The sequence below is a fragment of the Oncorhynchus gorbuscha genome, linkage group LG03 (assembly GCF_021184085.1).
Source record: "Oncorhynchus gorbuscha isolate QuinsamMale2020 ecotype Even-year linkage group LG03, OgorEven_v1.0, whole genome shotgun sequence".
NCBI classification, from domain to species: domain Eukaryota; kingdom Metazoa; phylum Chordata; class Actinopteri; order Salmoniformes; family Salmonidae; genus Oncorhynchus; species Oncorhynchus gorbuscha.
The window spans coordinates 31,600,050-31,621,656 of record NC_060175.1 but is presented as its reverse complement, the minus strand read 5'-3'; the positions used below and the strand labels follow the sequence as shown (position 1 = coordinate 31,621,656).

The 21,607-nt window shown below is 44.0% G+C and overlaps 1 pseudogene; it reads right to left on the bottom strand.

The window, feature by feature from the left end:
• The window catches only part of LOC124016866, a 184,846-nt pseudogene that overhangs the window by 162,659 nt on the left and 580 nt on the right, over window positions 1-21,607 (bottom strand).

Here is a 21,607-nt window from a genome sequence, read left to right as displayed (position 1 = left end):
CACACACACACACAGGCAAGGTACACACACACACACACACACACACACACGCAAGGAGCCCACACACACACACGCAAGGAGCCCGCACACACACACAAGGAGCACACACACACGCAAGGAGCAACACACACAAGGAGCGCGCACACACACACAGGAGCGCGCACACACACACAAGGAGCGCGCACACACACACAAGGAGCGCGCACACACACACAAGGAGCGCGCACACACTCACAGGCAAGGCACACACACACACAGGCAAGGCACACACACACTCACAGGCAAGGCACACACACACACACACACAGGCAAGGGACACACTACAAGGCACACACACACACACAGGCAAGGGACACACTCGCAAGGCACACACACACACTCACAGGCAAGGCACACTCGCAAGGCACACACACACACTCACAGGCAAGGCACACACACACACACAGGCGCACACAGGCGCACACACACACACACACTCACAGGCAAGGCGCACACACACACACACACACACACACTCACAGGCAAGGCGCACACACACACACACACACACACACAGGCAAGGCGCACACACGCACACTCACAGGCAAGGCGCACACACACACTCACAGGCAAGGCGCACACACGCACACTCACAGGCAAGGCGCACACACGCACACTCACAGGCAAGGCGCACACGCACACTCACAGGCAAGGCGCACACACACACTCACAGGCAAGGCGCACACACGCACACTCACAGGCAAGGCGCACACACACTCACAGGCAAGGCGCACACACGCACACTCACAGGCAAGGCGCACACACGCACACTCACAGGCAAGGCGCACACACACACTCACAGGCAAGGCGCACACACGCACACTCACAGGCAAGGCGCACACACGCACACTCACAGGCAAGGCGCACACACGCACACTCACAGGCAAGGCGCACACACGCACACTCACAGGCAAGGCGCACACACGCACACTCACAGGCACGGCGCACACACGCACACTCACAGGCAAGGCGCACACACGCACACTCACAGGCAAGGCGCACACACGCACACTCACAGACAAGGCGCACACACGCACACTCACAGGCAAGGCGCACACACGCACACTCACAGGCAAGGCGCACACACACACTCACAGGCAAGGCGCACACACGCACACTCACAGGCAAGGCACACACGCACACTCACAGGCAAGGCGCACACACACACTCACAGGCAAGGCGCACACACGCACACTCACAGGCAAGGCGCACACACACACTCACAGGCAAGGCGCACACACGCACACTCACAGGCAAGGCGCACACACACACTCACAGGCAAGGCGCACACACGCACACTACAGGCAAGGCGCACACACACTCACAGGCAAGGCGCACACGCACACTCACAGGCACACACACGCACAGGCAAGGCACACACGCACACTCACAGGCAAGGCACACACGCACACTCACAGGCAAGGCACACACGCACACTCACAGGCAAGGCACACACGCACACTCACAGGCAAGGCACACACGCACACACAGGCAAGGCACACACGCACACTCACAGGCAAGGCACACACGCACACTCACAGGCAAGGCACACACGCACACTCACAGGCAAGGCACACACGCACACTCACAGGCAAGGCACACACGCACACTCACAGGCAAGGCACACACGCACACTCACAGGCAAGGCGCACACACGCACACTCACAGGCAAGGCGCACACACGCACACTCACAGGCAAGGCGCACACACGTACACTCACAGGCAAGGCACACACGCACACTCACAGGCAAGGCACACACGCACACTCACAGGCAAGGCACACACGCACACTCACAGGCAAGGCACACACGCACACTCACAGGCAAGGCACACACGCACACTCACAGGCAAGGCACACACGCACACTCACAGGCAAGGCACACACGCACACTCACAGGCAAGGCACACACACTCACAGGCAAGGCACACACACTCACAGGCAAGGCACACACACTCACAGGCAAGGCACACACACTCACAGGCAAGGCACACAGAGCGAGAGAACAGCCTCTAGGCCTTGTAGGCCTTTGTGTCGGCTTGCCCCCAAATATCTAGGTCAGGGTTCCCAGACCAACAGCAGTGATGCAACATGTCTCAAGGCTATCAAAGGACATCTTGTTCCGTAAAACAGTCCTCTAGCCAGAGCCAAAAGGGGGGAAATAATTCAAAGCCGCACCACCTCAAATTGTCTCCGGTGCACACACACACTAAACAGCCTAGTTGTCTAGTCTAGGAGGCTGAGGAGGTGCTGGTTTAGCATGCAAGGCCAGGCAGGCACATGGGGGCTTGGGAGCTTGTGAAGGAAACATTAGGAATTCTGACCTAAAAACCAGTCAGGAAAAGTGGGGCTAGTGCTGAGCGATAGGATTGGGCAGTATACCATATATTGGGGTATTTGGAAAAATCCACAGAATGGTTTTTCAATACTGTTAAAACTATTTATCCCAGACATATTGCAGACTTGTGGAAAATGTTGGACTTCTCCTTAAGAATAAACAGGGATTCAAATCTTTCCATAATTTACCCAAGAATGAAAAACAAGCTTGCTGATAAGGGTGGGTCGGTTGTACTCATGGATAGGACAGCTTATGTACATGAGTGTCATAGACAGCTGCTTGACAACACCTTTTACAAGAAACTCAGAAGTGACCCCACTTCCCAATTTCAGAATACTATCTTGTCTGTCCTAGATGGGTATTTAAGTTCTGGTCAGATAACCAAAAAATAACATGCTTTTTTGGCTATTCAACACCCTAAAATTGCCACTTTCTATACTTTGCCGAAATGACACAAGAATGTTACACAACCTCCAGGGCGCCCTATTGTAGCGGGCATTGATGCAGTAACAGCACCTATTGTAGCGGGCATTGATGCAGTAACAGCCCCTATTGTAGCGGGCATTGATGCAGTAACAGCCCCTATTGTAGCGGGCATTGATGCAGTAACAGCACCTATTGTAGCGGGCATTGATGCAGTAACAGCCCCTATTGTAGCGGGCATTGATGCAGTAACAGCACCTATTGTAGCGGGCATTGATGCAGTAACAGCCCCTATTGTAGCGGGCATTGATCCAGTAACAGCCCCTATTGTAGCGGGCATTGATGCAGTAACAGCCCCTATTGTAGCAGGCATTGATGCAGTAACAGCTCCTATTGTAGAGGGCATTGATGCAGTAACAGACCCTATTGTAGCGGGCATTGATGCAGTAACAGACCCTATTGTAGCGGGCATTGATGCAGTAACAGCTCCTATTGTAGCGGGCATTGATGCAGTAACAGCCCCTATTGTAGCGGGCATTGATGCAGTAACAGCTCCTATTGTAGCGGGCATTGATGCAGTAACAGCCCCTATTGTAGCGGGCATTGATGCAGTAACAGCCCCTATTGTAGCGGGCATTGATGCAGTAACAGCTCCTATTGTATGCAGTTACAGGCATTGATGCAGTACAGCTCCTATTGTAGAGGGCATTGATGCAGTAACAGCTCCTATTGTAGAGGGCATTGATGCAGTAACAGCTCCTATTGTAGAGGGCATTGATGCAGTAACAGCTCCTATTGTAGAGGGCATTGATGCAGTAACAGCTCCTATTGTAGAGGGCATTGATGCAGTAACAGCCCCTATTGTAGTGGGCATTGATGCAGTAACAGCCCCTATTGTAGCGGGCATTGATGCAGTAACAGCCCCTATTGTAGAGGGCATTGATGCAGTAACAGCTCCTATGTAGAGGGCATTGATGCAGTAACAGCTCCTATTGTAGAGGGCATTGATGCAGTAACAGCTCCTATTGTAGCAGGCATTGATGCAGTAACAGCTCCTATTGTAGCAGGCATTGATGCAGTAACGGCCCCTATTGTAGAGGGCATTGATGCAGTAACGGCCCCTCTATCTACTTGTGTTGACTTTGTTATTAGACCACTTTCAGAACAGCTCCCCTCCTTTGTAAAGGACACCAGCAGTATGATCTCTATCATTGAATCTCTTGATCCTCTCCCTGAGAATACCTTGTTAGTTACTTTTGATGTTGAGTCATTATACACTAATATTCCACATGAGGGCTGTATTGAAGCTATGGAACATTTTCTTCTGCAACGTGACCCTAATGAACTACCTTCCAGTGCTGCATTATAACATTGGCTGAAATAGTACTCACACATAACTATTTCATGTTTCTAAATGATTTCTTTATTCAGACTAAAGGGACTGCTATGGGATCCCCCGTGGCTCCTAACTATGCTCATTTGTATGTGGGTTACATGGAGAAAGTCTATTTTCAATCCTCTCAAAAAAACACAACAAAAAAATCTTGCCTCACATTATTTGGAAACGGTATATTGATGATATTTTTGTTCTATAGAGGGGTGATGCAAAACAGCGCCAGGCATTCCATGCTTTTCTTAACTCCTGTTCTGAGCAGCTGAGATTTACTCTGCAATCTGATACATGTCTAATCAGTTTTCTTGATCTTCTGATCTTGTGTGAAGATAATGTTCTATACACTGATCTTTACAGGAAACCTACTGATCGTAACAGTTTGTTGAGGGCTGATAGTTGTCACCCACTTCCCTTAAAAAATAGTTTGCCCTACAGCCAATTCTGTCGAATCAAAGTAATTTGCAAAAAACAGTCAGATTGACAGAAATATGGCTGAGACGCAAAGAAAGTTCAAGGAGAGGGGCTACAAGAATGATCAGATTAATATTGCCATTGAGAAAATTCTAAACAAAACGAGACATGACCTTTTTCAAGGTCAGTCTCGCAAAAAGACGCATTCTTGCGTTTTAACTACCCGCTATTCAAAGTGCTCTGAACAAATTAAGGGAATTGTTCAAACATTGGCACATCCTAAAATCCGATGATAGTCTCGGTAATGTGTTTTCGGACCTTCCCTTGGTCGTATTCTCGTGGGGCAGAAATCTCAGAGACCAATTGGTAAACTCTGATTTATCACCCCAAGATATTCCTGAACATCATCTATTTGTGCCCCTACTGGATGGAAATTACAAATGTAATGGCTGTGCTCAATGCAATGGCACTTATAAATGTAGATCCTTCAAACACCCACAAACAGGGAAATCGATCCCAATAAAAGGTGTTATTACGTGCTCCACTAAGGCAGTTATTTATCTTACAACTTGTCCTTGTGGTAAAAATGTTGTAGGTAAAACAAAGCGCAAATTAAAAGTACGTATCTCAGACCATCCTAGCACCATTAGGTGTAAAAACTTTACTTATCCAGTTGTGGCCCACTTCTTGGAGGCAGGCCACTCGATTTAGTCTCTGCGTTATATTGGCATCGAACATGTCACCCTCCCTAGGAGAGGGGGTGACCTTGATAATTTATTGTTAAAACGAGAGGCTGCCTGGATCTTTAACTTAAAGACCCTTACACCCTTCGGTCTCAACGTAGACTTTGATCTGAAGCCATTCTTGTGATTATTGTGACTTTGCCATTGTAATTGTGTGTAAACTTGTATAGTCAAATTAATCTATGATCGTATGCTATCCATTTGTTTGTATGCTGTTCTTTGTATGACATTTTAATATTTGATTATTAACCAATGATATTAGGCCACTATTGGCCATGATTACAGACACCTGTGTCTTGACACTATATAAAGGAGTCATCCCACAGTGTTTGTGATTATACCCTGATGAAGACAGCTTGGCTGTCCAAACGTTGGTATTACATTTTTGCATCTGAGCTCCAAGAGTGTGTGGCTCGCTTTTATTTTCAAGTTTCTACTCCGCTAGCCAGCACCTCGTCTTAATAGGTGTGCGTTTCTTTTTCTTCTAGATAAAACTATTTTTAACATTTTTTAATGAAAACATTTGTAGATATTTTTTAAATAAATACCTGCAGTCAACTTGTGCAATACATTGCATTCTTCATTTCATCGGTCACATTATTATGTAGCTTACATTAGACCCAAGTCACGTGGGGTTTGTTTACAAGCACACATGACAAGAGACCGGAGCCTTGTGAGTCAATCACTGTCATGCAGCACGGGCCAGGTGATCCAATTACAGTATGGAATTCACAACTAAACTATTTGCCAGCTAGATATCTTATAACTATTAAGTTAACTGTCTAAAATGTGCAAAACGCTCTGCAATTGTGCATTTGGTTTGCTAATTTTGTATCTAGTTAGCTATCTAGTAGCTAAGTTGTTAGCTTCTTCCAAAATAAAGCATTCGCTTGGTAACAGCAGAGAATCCCCTCTAACTAATATTAGTTTTGTGTGTGCAGCAGACTGAGTAGCGGATGTGAGTTACTTGTATAGTTTAGGTCAGAAACTTAACAAAATGTTTGCAAAAGGCTTGTTAGCATTTACAACAGAAGATGTCATAATAGATCAAGCAGATTGTGTTTCATTTCTCCCATTAGATCATTTTTCATTATAAAGCTTTTTCCATTATGAAGGTTACCAAAACTAGTTTCCCAAAAAAGCGGTTTGAGCCATCAAGTGAGTTTGTTTACAAAGAAGCACAACAAGCAAAATGGGCGCTTTCTGAGGTGAGTCACTTCTGTAGTGAATTTAAGGGAGGTGATTTTTATTTTATTTTAGTTTTTTAGCTAGGAAAGTCAGCTAAGAAGAAATTCTTACTTGCAATGACGGCCTAGGAACAGTGGGTTAACTGTCTTTTACCTTGTCAGCTCGGGGATTCAATCTAGCAACCTTTCGGTGACTGGCCCAACGCTCTAACCACTAGGCTACCTGCCGCTCCAATATCCTGATCAAGTTACACTTGAAATTCACTGCTAATGTTTTCCAGATACAGTTTAAGTCAGAAGTTACCATACACTTAGGTTGGAGTCATTAAAACTCATTTTTCAACCACTCCATAAACTTCTTGTTAACAAACTATAGTTTTGGCAAGTCGGTTAGGACATCTACTTTGTACATGACAATACATTTTTCCAACAATTGTTTACAGACAAATTATTTCACTTATAACTCACTGTATCCCAATTCCAATGGGTCAGAAGTATTTTTATTTATTTTATTTCACCTTTATTTAACCAGGTAGGCTAGTTGAGAACAAGTTCTCATTTGCAACTGCGACCTGGCCAAGATAAAGCGTAGCAATTCGACACATTCAGAGTTACACATGGAGTAAACAAAAATACAGTCAATAATACAGTAGAACAAAAGAAACGTAGACATCTACGTAACATTGCAAAAATCAGAAACTTTCTGTCCAAAAATGATGCAGAAAAATTAATCCATGCTTTTGTCACTTCTAGGTTAGACTACTGTAATGCTCTATTTTCCGGCTACCCGGATAAAGCACTAAATAAACTTCAGTTAGTGCTAAATACGGCTGCTAGAATCCTGACTAGAACCAAAAAATTTGATCATATTACTCCAGTGCTAGCCTCTCTACACTGGCTTCCTGTCAAAGAAAGGGCTGATTTCAAGGTTTTACTGCTAACCTACAAAGCATTACATGGGCTTGCTCCTACCTATCTCTCTGATTTGGTCCTGCCGTACATACCTACACGTACGCTACGGTCACAAGATGCAGGCCTCCTAATTGTCCCTAGAATTTCTAAGCAAACAGCTGGAGGCAGGGCTTTCTCCTATAGAGCTCCATTTTTATGGAACAGTTTGCCTACCCATGTCAGAGACGCAAACTCGGTCTCAACCTTTAAGTCTTTACTGAAGACTTATCTCTTCAGTGGGTCATATGATTGAGTGTAGTCTGGCCCAGGAGTGGGAAGGTGAACGGAAAGGCTCTGGAGCAACGAACCGCCCTTGCTGTCTCTGCCTGGCCGGTTCCCCTCTTTCCACTGGGATTCTCTGCCTCTACCCTGTTACGGGGGCTGAGTCACTGGCTCATGCCGTCCCTGGGGGGGGTGCGTCACCTGGGTGGGTTGATTCACTGTTGTGGTCAGCCTGTCTGGGTTGGCGCCCCCCCCCCTTGGGTTGTGCCGTGTTGAGCCTCCAGTTTATGCTGCAGTAGTTTATGTGTCGGGGGGGCTAGGGTCAGTTTGTTATATCTGGAGTACTGCTCCTGTCCTATTCGGTGTCCTGTGTGAATCTAAGTGTGCGTTCTCTAATTCTCTCCTTCTCTTTTCTTTCTCTCTCTCGGAGGACCTGAGCCCTAGGACCATGCCCCAGCACTACCTGACATGATGACTCCTTGCTGTCCCCAGTCCACCTGGCCATGCTGCTGCTCCAGTTTCAACTGGCCTGGGCCCTAGGACCATGCCCCAGGACTACCTGCATGATGACTGCTCCCCAGTTTCAGTTTCACTGTTCTGCCTTACTATTATTCAACCATGCTGGTCATTTATGAACATTTGAACATCTTGGCCACGTTCTGTTATAATCTCCACCCGGCACAGCCAGAAGAGGACTGGCCACCCCACATATGCTCTCTCTAATTCTCTCTTTCTTTCTCTCTCTCGGAGGACCTGAGCCCTAGGACCGTGCCCCAGGACTACCTGACATGATGGCTCATTGCTGTCCCCAGTCCACCTGACTGTGCTGCTGCTCCAGTTTCAACTGTTCTGCCTTATTATTATTCGACCATGCTGGTCATTTATGAACATTTGAACATCTTGGTCATGTTCTGTTATAATCTCTACCCGGCACAGCCAGAAGAGGACTGGCCACCCCACATAGCCTGGTTCCTCTCTAGGTTTCTTCCTAGGTTTTGGCCTTTCTAGGGAGTTTTTCCTAGCCACCGTGCTTTTACACCTGCATTGTTTGCTGTTTGGGGTTTTAGGCTGTGTTTCTGTACAGCACTTTGAGATATCAGCTGATGTACGAAGGGCTATATAAATACATTTGATTTGATTTGAAAACAAAAAGTCTATATACAGTGAGTGCAAATGAGGTAAGTTAAGGAAATAAATAGGGCATGGTGGTGAAGTAATTACAATATAGCAATTAAACTCTGGAATGGTAGATCGGCAAAAGATGAATGTGCAGGTAGAGATACTGGGGTGCAAAGGAGCACAATAAATAAATAAATAAATACCAGTATGGGGATGAGGTAGGTAGATAGATGGGCTGTTTACAGATGGGCTATGTACAGGTGCAGTGATCTGTAAGCTACTCTGACAGCTGGTGCTTAAAGCTAGTGAGGGAGATCGGAGTCTCCAGCTTCAGAGATTTTTGCAATTCGTTCCAGTCATGGGCAGCAGAGAACTGGAAGGAAAGACGACCAAAGCAGGAATTGGCATGGAGGGTGACCAGTGAGATATACCTGCTGGAGCGTATGCTACGAGTAGGTGCTGCTATGGCGACTAGTGAACTAAGATAAGGCGGGGCTTTACCTAGCACAAACTTGTAGATAACCTGTAGTCAGTGGATTTGGCGACGAGTATGAAGCGAGGGCAACCAACGAGAGGGTACAGGTCGCAATGGTGGGTAGTGTATGGGGCTTTGGTGACAAAACGGATGGCACTGTGATAGACTTCATTCAGTTTGTTGAGTAGAGTGTTGGAGGCTATTTTATAGATGACATCACCGAAGTCAAGGATCGGTAGGATGGTCAGTTTTACGAGGGTATGTTTGGCAGCATGAGTGAAGGATGCTTTGCTGTGATATAGGAAGCCGTTTCCAGATTTAATTTTGGATTGGAGATGCTTAATGTGAGTTTGGAAGGAGAGTTTACAGTCTAACCAGACACCCAGGTATTTGTAGTCCACGTATTCTAAGTCAGAGCCGTCCAGAGTAGTGATGCTGGATGGGCGAGCATGTGCGGGCAGTGATAGATTGAATAGCATGCATTTAGTTTTACTTGCGTTTAAGAGCAGTTGGGAGGCCACAGAAGGAGAGTTGTATGGCATTGAAGCTCATCTGGAGGTTAGTTAACACAGTGTCCAAGGAGGCGCCAGAAGTATACAGAATGGTGTCGTCTGCGTAGAGGTGGATCAGAGAATCACCAGCAGCAAGAGCGACATCATTGATGTATACAGAAAAGAGAGTCGGCCCGAGAATTGAACCCTGTGGCACACCCAGAGACTGTCAGAGGTCCAGACAACAGTCCCTCCTATTTGACACACTGAACTCTATCAGAGAAGTAGTTGGTAAACCAGGCGAGGCAATCATTTGAGAAACCAAGGCTGTCGAGTCTGCCAATAAGAATGTTGTGATACACAGAGTCGAAAGCCTTGGCCAGGTCGATGAATACGGCTGCACAGTAATGTCTCTTATCGATGGCAGTTACAATGTCGTTTAGAACCTTGAGCGTGGCTGAGGTGCACCCATGACCAGCTCTGAAACCAGATTGCATAGCGGAGAAGGTATGGTGGGATTCGAAATTGTCAGTAATCTGTTTGTAAACTTGGCTCTCGAAGACCTTAGAAAGACAGGGTAGGATAGATATAGGTCTGTAGCAGTTTGGGTCTAGAGTGTCACCCCCTTTGAAGAGGGGGATGACCGCGGCAGCGTTCCAATCTTTGGGAATCTCAGACGATATGAAAGAGGTTGAACAGGCTAGTAATAGGGTTTGCAACAATTTCGGGAGATCATTTTAGAAAGAGAGGGTCCAGATTGTCTAGCCCGGCTGATTTGTAGGTGTCCAGATTTTGCAGCTCTTTCAGAACATCAGGTATCTGGATTTGGGTAAAGGAAAAATGGTGGGGGTTTTGGCAGGTTGCTGTGGAGGGTGCCGGGCAGTTGACCGGGGTAGGGGTAGCCAAGTGGTAAGTATGGCCAGCCGTAGAGAAATACTTATTGAAATTCTCAATTATAGTGGATTTATCAGTGGTGACAGTGTTTCCTAGCCTCAGAGCTGTGGGCAGCTGGGAGGAGGTGCTCTTATTCTCCATGGACTTTACAGTGTCCCAGAACTTTTTTGAGTTAGTACTACAGGATGCAAATTTCTGTTTGAAAAAGCTTGCCTGTGTATATTTGTTCCTAACTTCCCTGAAAAGTTGCATATCACGGGGGCTATTCAATGCTAATGCAGAATGCCACAGGATGTTTTTGTGCTTGTCAAGGGCAGACAGGTCTGGAGTGAACCAAGGACTATATCTATTCCTAGTTCAAATTTTTTTGAGGGGCATGCTTATTTAAGATGGTGAGGAAGGCACTTTTAAAGCATAGCCAGGCATCATCTACTGACGGGATGAGGTCAATATCATTCCAAGTTTAAATACACTAAGTTGACTGTGCCTTTAAACAGCTTGGAAAATTCCAGAAAATTATGTCATGGCTCTAGAGGCTTCTGATAGGATAATTGACATAATTCTAGTCAATTGGAGGTCTACCTGTGGATGTGTATCAAGGCCTAACTTTAATCTCAGTGCCGCGTTGCTTGACATCATGGGAAAATCAAAAGAAATCAGCAAAGACCTGGGAAAAAATAACCCACTGTAGACTCTCACAAGTCTGGTTCATTCATCCATTCACGTTCATCTGTACAAACAATAGTATGCAAGTATAAACACCATGGGACCACGCAGCCGTCACACCGCTCAGGAAGAATTAGCATTTACCTAGCATCCGCAATGAGAATTCCTTAGTACTTGTTAGCTTTTTCTCAGCATTCTAGTTAATTACATTTTTTGGGGGGGAGGGGGTGGTTTACATTTGGGAAAAATGAAAATAGCACCCCTTGTGTGCATTACCGTTAACAGTATGAAGGTTGTTAAACAACTAACTGATCTTGGTTCAATTACTTGAATTCCATTTAGTTCAGGGTTTTTGTGAGCCCAATATGCCATTTCTCTAGATAGTAATTCAATAATTCACAAGATAGATTAAGTCCAGAACTATATGTGCCGCTGGGCAGAAGGAGTTGTAGTTTTTATAAAGCAAATATTCAACCTAATCCTTTGGTATTACATTCGGTCCACAAGCAAATGCTATAGGTGCATGCCGCCAGCTACTGTATTGGTTGTGTACTATTATGTAGTATGAATTCATTCCGCATATGCCGCCGTATGAGAGAGGAATGTACACAACAACGAGAGAGCAAGGGATAGAGTTCATTAAATAAATTTACTTTTTCAGATGACAAACCAGAATGCCGACAGTGGTCTGATTTCCGAAAGTTATTCTACCATTTTAGTATATGTAATTAGCCTATACTGAACAAGTCAGAGGATTATTATGAGTGTGACACAGCAGTTCAAGGGAGTTTCAACAAAAGACAAATTAGCAGACTCCGATATCTTCCTACTGTTATTTGGCCTACAGTGGCCATGCTCCTTTATAAAATCAGCCGTAGCTTTCCTCAGTGTACAAACGCCTGTGATACAGCCAAATGAGAAGTTTGACAGACAGGAGTTGGGCAAACAGGCAGTAGTGTGACAGCCAGGCTGTTTGACTGACAGGGGAACTAGTTATTACTAGAGATACTCAAATTGTATGTGAATGAGGAAATGGAAAGTCATCGTCTCTGAAGTTGAAGAGGCACTCATCAGAAGAGTGACCACAGAAAGTAGGGTCTATTGCTGGCTGAGTGTGGGGGGGGGGGTGAAAGGGTACATGGGGTTGGCTTACATCTCCACTCAGCTGACTGCCAGTGAAGTATTAGTGCCTCCCCTCTACCAGTACACCTTAGGTTTTTGTTTTAATAGAAAAGTCTTGAGAAATGTGAAAAAGTCACCCAGATTCAGAAACATTCTTTCCCTCCAAGGTGCAGCCAAATGGTCTGCTAGTCTTCCAGGTGACCACCGACTGAAACATTCTGTTTGATTGTTTTCATCAAATAAACAGGGGCCATGTTGGGTTAATTTAGTGCATTGAACTGGCAAGCTTCTAAGGTGAAAGGAGTCTTTATATGGCTCTCTGACACTGGAATATACACATGAACACACACATTATAGACATGCATGCGCACAAAGAGAAGTCTGACTCCGACATGCAGATCTTTTGTTCTGCTCATCCTCTTCCTGACAGTGCTACCATCACCCCAGCCTGACTCACTACATCGAATGTCTGCCTCGATCTCCATTCTCTCTTCCAACAGTCACACCTTATCCCTGAATTAATAATGAAATGGAACCACGGCTTGTGTAAAAGGAGCTCTTATTTGTTGTGTGTTTGTTTGGGAGGAGGCTACGGTTGACACCACTAGCAGAGACAGGCCAGGCACCCCCCATCTCCTGTAACTTCCTGTATGTGAACACTGCTTGCTGTGACAGGGCCTACAGAGCGCAACCGTTATGTTTGGAACAGCAGTGTGTGTGTAATGACTTTCCCAGACAGTAATGACTGTGTTCTGTTCACATAGCAGCAGCTGCTTCAGACAAAACTAAACAAACAGCTGACAAGACACCAGAGAAAGCAAGAAGTGGGTCAGGAGGTTAGTTAGCTACCGTAGCAGACATTACTGTATTACTACTGGGACTGTTGTGACCAGCAAGGATATTCTAAAATGAGGAAGAGACAATAAGTAAAGAGAATGGTGACAAGAATGATGGAGTATTTCCAATTTCATATTAGAACTGATAGGTAAAATGAGTATTGCTCATTCTGGATGGCGATGCTAGTTAAGTAACTTATATTAATGAATACATTATGCAATGGTACACTGATGGATAACATCCAAGTGGCTAAAGAAGAAAGACAGGGGGGGTAGGGAGGACAAAGTGGAGAGAAAAGGACAGAACAAGGGAAAGAAGGAGAGAAGACAAAAGAAGGTATAGGAAAAGCGCCAGGGCGAGACAGCAAGTTCCACTGCTGACCAGCAGGAACAGGAGATAAAGGCCTGAGGTTCAGGCCAGCTCAGGCCAGGGGAAAAGCAGAGGGAGGAGGGCTGATGCAGGAGAAGGAGGGAGTAGCTGAGATTAGGGCTGTGGCGGTCATGAAATTTAGTCAGCCTGTGATCGTCAAGCAAATACCTGGGTCGGTCTCACGGTAATTAAACGTTAATTAACAAACAAGCTTCTATCTCCTACAAGCCACTGATGCAGACCTTTGGACCATCTACATTTTAAAGTCTAATAAATCCATGTAATATAGTCTACACCTTCACAACTTATCCATTACTTATTTTAGACAGGTCTAAAGAAGCATGATATGAAGAAAATGTAATCTATTTCAGAAGAACAGAATAGCATACTCTGAATTGACTTAGGTTAGGTCCTGATGTGGCTGTGCCATATGGCTGTGGGCTACACTAGTTCATTTAGCAGACAAGATTTGCTTAGAAATCTGTGGCATTACTGTATAGTATGAAGAATACAATTTAACATAGCTGAATAAAATAGAGGATATTTTCTCCAAACGATTTGAGGGAGTGCGCACTGTGTTGAGTGGTTAACAAAGAAATACAGTTGAAGTTGGAAATTTACATACAACTTAGCCAAATACATTAAACTCAGTTTTTCACAATTCCTGACATATAATCCTATTAAAAATTCCCTGTCTTAGGTCAGTTAAGATCGCCACTTTATTTTAAGAATGTGAAATGCCAGAATAATAGTAGAGAATGACTTCAGCTTTTATTTATTTCATCACATTCCCAGTCGGTCAGAAGTTTCTAATGCTGGGCATCATTCACAAGTGATAATATTTATAATTCACAAGTTATATGCTAATAATGTCATCAAACTAATCTTGTCTTTACATATATTATGTGAGATTTGTTTTGATTTAGAATGGACCATTATCATGCACCCATCTCAAAGAAGCTGATGGGATCCTCCTCTTTTTAGTAGAGGCCATCATTTTGATTCCCCGCGCAATTATAAAGCCTATAGAAATGTTGTGCAACAACGAGCTCATGGGCTCTCATGAAGTGTTTGATTAGATTTTCGATCACATTTACATTGACGTCAAATGATTAGAGGGACAATGGAGTGCTCAGTACCAGGCAGTTAGGAAGTTTGTTAGGCTACTAATGATTATCAGCAGCATCCAAGCTTGGTGAAACCTAATTACCGTGACTAAACTGTCACGTGGAATTTGACTGCCTTCATGACTCATTACCGCCACACCGGTGGTCACACGTCACTGCAACAGCCCTAGTTGAGATTGGACCGAAAAAGGAGAAAGGTCACACTTGCTATCAATGAGCAGTCCTCCTCTCAACGGTGTTTACCCAACTAGAGGTGCATGAAAACATTTGAATAACAGCTCACCCTCCACCACTGTCCACAGTCACCCAGGAAGGGCACAATAAGGCTTGGAGAGGAAGCGCCCTCAAGTAAAACAGCCTTCTCTCCTACAGCCACAGGACCCATTTCCTCCAGTGACCACAGTATAGAAATAAAACAAACTGGAGCTGCACCAGGGAACCCACCAACACAGGGCACAGCACTATACGACACAGGCCAGGAGACAGCGGCAGAGATAATAGTCAGGTCTACTGTACCACTCCACTTACACAGCCAATGATAAGAGATACTGGATGTCTGAAAGTAGGCTTCAAATCAACTCTAGAGAGCACTGGTGGGAAGGTAATTTAAACAATGTAAGTAACTTCACAGTAACCTAAAATATATGGAGATCTAGTAATATTTCTGAAAATGTTGCAGTGATCGGAGTCAATTGGAAACTACATTTTGAATGGTTTCATTTAATAACAATAGGCCCCCTGAAGTCACGAATCATTAAGGGAAACATTAAAAATGTATGAATTCAGAATTGCCTCGTCTCTTGTGTTTACTCCATCCATCTAGTCAAGATGGTATTTAAAATCAGTTGTGACACTCAAACATCCAGTCATCAAAGTTGGCATTTGTCCCAAAGTAGATAAGTCCGTCAGACAGACATAACATAGCTCACTCACCAGACAGAAATAGTTACTATACCCCAGGCAGTCAGAGACCCGCCAGCACCACCCTTATTGACAATGTCACTGTGGTGTAGCATAGACAGTACAGTAGATGTTGACGGGGAGCTTTGATCACCTGCAGGCAGTGACTCAGACTCTCCGTCATAGGCTACAGTTAGTCTCACCCCATTAACCCTAGCCTGTAATCACAGGAGACTGTTCTAATGACAGAGCAGGCTGGTCCACTATTGTCCCTGTGTACTCTACAGAGTGTGTTTGTGTGTGTGTGTGTGTGTGTGTGTAGCTAGTTTCCATTTGCGTACCTACACTACTACTACTTGGATAAACTTCCTGAGAGAAAACCGGCTGCATTACCATCCAGACCACCCGAGCGGGAGATTCTTAGCTATGGTCTATTGTTAGTGAGATTGTCTCTGAAGTGTATGTCAAATGTGTACTGAGAATAAAAAAAGCTGGCACGGATACAAGACACCAGGTGTGTGATGGGAGGCTGAGAAGAAAGAATGGCCATGAAATGACGGATGGGAATAGGGTCCTGTGAAGATAGCATGTACTGTACTACATTTTAAAATTGCAGACAGAACACAATACAGTGTAAACAAGTCTAATCCTAAATGTCTAGTTATATAACAAGTGATAAAAACTTAATTACGTTCGCAGATTTTTTTAAAGGAGACAAGGAGTCAAAGCTCACACACTGGTAGGATTGTCAAACGTTTGCCATTCAACATGTGGATATGTTGACGCAACATCTCAAGACATCAGTCAGGAAGTTAAAGCTTGGTCGCAAATGGATCTTCCAAATGGACAATGACCCCAAGCATACTTCCAAAGTTGTGGCAAAATGGCTTAAGGTCAAAGTCAAGGTATTGGAGTGGCCATCACAAAGCCCTGATCTCAATCCTTTAGAAAACCTGTGGGCTGAACTGAAAAACCGTATGGAAGCAAGGAGGCCTACAAACCTGACTCAGTTACACCAGCTCTGTCAGGAGGAATGGGACAAAATTCACCCAACTTATTGTGGGGAGCTTGTGGAAGGCTACCTGAAATGTTTGCACCAAGTTTAAATTGTTTAGGGCAATTAAGTAAATACTAATTGAGTGTATGTAAACTTCTGACCCACTGGGAATGTGATGAAATAAATAAAAGTTGAAATAAATCACTACTATTATTGACATTTCACATTCTTAAAATAAAGTGGTGATCTAACGGACTTCACGACAGGGACTTTTAACTAAGATTAAATGTTAGGAATTGCGAAAACTGAGTTTAAATGCAGGACACTGGACAAACTCAAAAGCTAACACAGGCAGCTGTTTCATGGAAAGTAGCTACTATTGTGATGTATTAAAATGTCAATACTAGCTAGTGGTTAGCTAGCTTGGAGGAAGTATTTAGTGTTGTATGCATTGCGTCTGTGCACTTAAATAGCTATCATACTATAGCCTACAATGCATATGAAATGTGACTGGCTTATCTGTGGCTATGTGGAGAAAATGCTATTTTTTTCTAAATTTTTCCCCCCTTGTGCTCTCTGATTGACTCAATGTTAAGTTGAAGAGCATTGTGATTCTAAAAGTAGACATTGGTAGGTTTGTCGCTACCGGGTCGGCACACATTAGGTACCGCTTTGTTCCAGCAAGACAAGGAACTTTGATAAGTGCCTATTGGCAGTCTGTGCGTTTCATGCTTTACATCAGGGTGAAAGAAACAACTTGAGTTGTGCATCCCTCCCATCAGGAAGTCCCCTCTTGGCTAGCCTTACAGTTCCAGCCTCCTTTTCAGACACACAAATCTAAAACAGCACTTTCCCCATTCACAGGAGAGAGAGAAAGAAAGGGCCAAGTGCTCAGATACATCTTCCACTCCTGCCAAAAATGGACTTTATGGTCAGTCAAAACTAAAAGACATGAAAGCAACTTCAGATGGATAAGACGTTCCAAAAACATGACCGCCCTTGACCTGGGAACACAGAGCTAAACCCCCCCCCGTGACGGTTTCTCTCAACTATTTGCAGAATGTACTTGGAAGTCCATTAACAAAGGAAAAACTGTATGTTTTTCCCTATGGAGAGAAAAGTTCCCTGGAGATGGCCCCATTAAATTCCAAACCCTGGGGATTTCACTGGCCATAAGCCCAGGTGTGACCAGTAATGGGAACGCAAACAGCTGCCAAGGCTGAGGACAGAGGGAGTGAGGGGACGGACAGAAAAGGGGAGGATGGGGATGTGTTCGAGACCCCGGGAAACCCCCCATCATGTCTTTAGAAGTCCTCTATTCTGACCTGAAAAAGGTTACGCTGTAGATCTAACAGCCAAATCAAGAACTCCCTGTGGCTACAGTGGCCTCCCTCTCTACCCAGGAGCCACACACGGTTCAAGATTTAGTAATGGAAAACAGTGAAAAGAGCACAGGGAAAAGGTTCCCAAAATGTTTCATGTTGCAAAACACAAAAAAAAGCCCTGGGCACCAGCTGTGCCTGTTAAATATAGAGCCCTCGGAGTTTTGAATCAAATGACATTTTCTTAGTCACATGCGCCAAATACAACAGGTTTAGACCTTACAGTGAAATGCTTACTGACAAGCCCCTAACCGACAGTGCAGTTTACAAAAATACAGATAAGAATAAGAGATAAAAGTAACAAGTAATTAAAGAGGAGCAGTAAAAAATAACAACATATACAGGGGGATGCCTGTACAGAGTCAATGTGCGGGGGCACCGGTTAGTTGAGGTAATATGTACATGTAGGTAGAGTTCATTAAAGTGGCATAGATGACAACAGAGAGTGGCAGTGGTGTGGAGCGGGGGGGGGTGAATAGTCTGGGTAGCCATTTCACTAGATGTTCAGGAGTCTTATGGCTTGTGGGGTAGAACCTGTTTAGAAGCATCTTGGACATAGACTTGGCGCGCCGGTACTGCTTGCCGTGCTGTAGCAGAGAGAACAGGGTGGCTGGAGTCCTTTGACAATTCTCAGGGCCTTCCTCCGACACCGCCTTGTATAGAGGTCCTGGATGGCAGGACGCTTGGCCCCAGTGATGTACTGGGCCATTCGCCCTACCCTCTGTAGTGCCTTACGGTCAGAGTCCAAGAAGTTGCCATACCAGGCAGTGATGCAACCAGTGCAAATGCTCTCGATGGTGCAGCTGTAGAACCTTTTGAGGATCGGAGGTCCCATGCCAAATCTTTTCAGTCTCATGAGGGAGAATTAATTTTGTCGTGCCCGCTTCACAACTGTCATGGTGTGCTTGGACCATGTTAGTTTGTTGGTGATGTGGAAACCAAGGAACTTAAAGCTCTCAACCTGCTCCACTGCAGCCCCGTCGGTGAGAATGGGGGCATGCTCGGTCCTCTTTTTCCTGTAGTCCACAAGGCCTGTAAAACTTAAAACTTGACCAAATCCACCATTGAACAAACAGAAGGATATAACAGAATTTTTTTATCCCTGAGCTGACAAGGTTCAAATCTGTCGTTCTGCCCCTGAACAGGCAGTTAACCCACTGTTCCTAGGCCGTCATTGAAAATAAGAATTTGTTCTTAACTGACTTGCCTAGTAAAATAAAGGTAAAATAAAAAGATAAGACTCAGGGCTGCGGTAAATGTTTTATGAAAATGCAGCCAGTGTCTGATTGATCTTTTAATATAGGATGTTACTTTCTTGTTTTGAAAGCAGGACATTTTAATGAGCAGAGTCTCCTAGATGTCTCTGTAAATAAAGGTCTTCATTAAAGTTATATCAAAGAGGATAGGACGCTAGTGTGTGTGCACGTGCGTCAGCAGGAGTGGTTCAGCATGTTTTTTTCTGTATTTATAGTATGGTGTGTGTGCGTATATATATATTATATATATGTGTGTGTGTGTGAGCACAGTGGAGAATTAACAGCAGGAATGCGCTCATGTCTGGGGAGGGCTACCAAGTAAAATACGTCTGGACATGCGGGACACTACAGCCCTGAGACTGTTTAGATTTTACAGGTCAGATCTAAGTAGTAGACACTATCGATCTACATATGCTTCTGTGGTATGGAGAAGCAAGCCCCATTAGGGGAATGAACACATATGTGATCTTATTAATGTGCTGATTGGACATCTGCCTGAGTTTGTACCATGTGGGTAATTCTCACGAAGCCAGTTTTATAAATGTCTGTACCAAACAGTTACAAAACCATGATGCATCTGCAAAAATTAACTATCATTCTGAGGACTAAGATGTCTAGTTTTTGGCAAAGTGTCTTATTTTAATTACATTTGGCAAAACTTTGTACATTTTTTACCCCAAATTCTCAATACCAAAATGCATCCAAATTAAATTCTCTGGTACTTTTATGCAATTTTACTTTTTTCTCAATTATTTGAATAAAACAAAATATGTTGATGTAGTTGGCCCATAAAAAAAAAAATCATAGAAATATGACAGTTGAAGGTAAAATAAATAAATACATCAAACTATTACATCTTATTAACCTCTTGATTCTAGCCATCCCGGATCGGGGATCGTGAATACAGCCTCAAGCTCATTACCATAACGCAACGTTAACTATTCATGAAAATCGCAAATGAAATGAAATTAATATGCTAGCTCTCAAGCTTAGCCTTTTGTTAACAACACTGTCATCTCAGATTTTCAAAATATGCTTCTCAACCATAGCAAAACAAGCATTTGTGTAACAGTATTGATAGCTAGCGTAGCTAGCATAGCATTAGCATCAGCAGGCAACATTTTCACAAAAACCAGAAAAGCATTCAAATAAAATAATTTACCTTTGAAGAACTTCGGATGTTTTCAATGAGGAGACTCAGTTAGATAGCAAATGTTCAGTTTTTCCTGAAAGGTTATTTGTTTAGGAGAAATCGCTCCGTTTGGTGCGTCACGTTTGGCTACCAAAAAAAAAAACGAAAATTCAGTTATCAAAACGCCAAACTTATTTCTAAATTAACTCCATAATATCGACTGAAACATGGTAAACGTTGTTTAGAATCAATCCTCAACGTGTTTTTCACATATCTCTTCGATGATACATCGTTCATGGAAGTGTGCGTTCTCCTCTGAATCTCAATGGAAAATGCCTCCAGTTGAAGATTACGCACCAATTTAGACAAAGGACACCGGGCGGACCCCTGGAAAATGTAGTCTCTTATGGCCAATCTTCCAATGATATGCCTATAAATACGTCACAATGCTGCAGACACCTTGGGCAAACGGCAGAAAGCTTAGGCTCGTTCATGGCCCATTCACAGCCATATAAGGAGACAATGGAAAACAGAGCCTCAACAATTCTGCTCATTTCCTGTTTAAGGTTTCATCTTGGTTTCGCCTGTAGCATGAGTTCTGTGGTACTCACAGATAATATCTTTGCAGTATTGGAAACGTCAGAGTGTTTTCTTTCCAAAGCCAATTATATGCATTGTCGAGCATCTTTTCGTGACAAAATATTGTGCTTAAATCGGGCACGTTTTTTTTATCCAATAATGAAATAATGCCCCTAGAGTCTCAAGAGGTTTTAACGTAGAACTTTTTCAAGTTCCTGTAAAAACGCCAATCAGTTTTTAAATAAAGTTGTAGTCATCCATGATGCATCATCTAGGAGTAGTAAACGTGAATTTATTCACTTACATTCAGAATGAGGTTCTTATCCTAAAAACATCCCCTTTGCCCAACTCAACCCAGGCCTTTTCATTAACAGAGCAACGTTAATTGTTAATTGATGTTTGTTTATAACCCTTTGACTGTTGTGGTAATGACTATTGTGTGTAAATTGTGGTAAAATGCATAATATCTGACAAATATGAAAAAGAAAAGTACATAATCCTAAACTCAGTGATCCAAGTGGAAATTGTGAAAAAAGACAATTTTTGGTCAATTTTT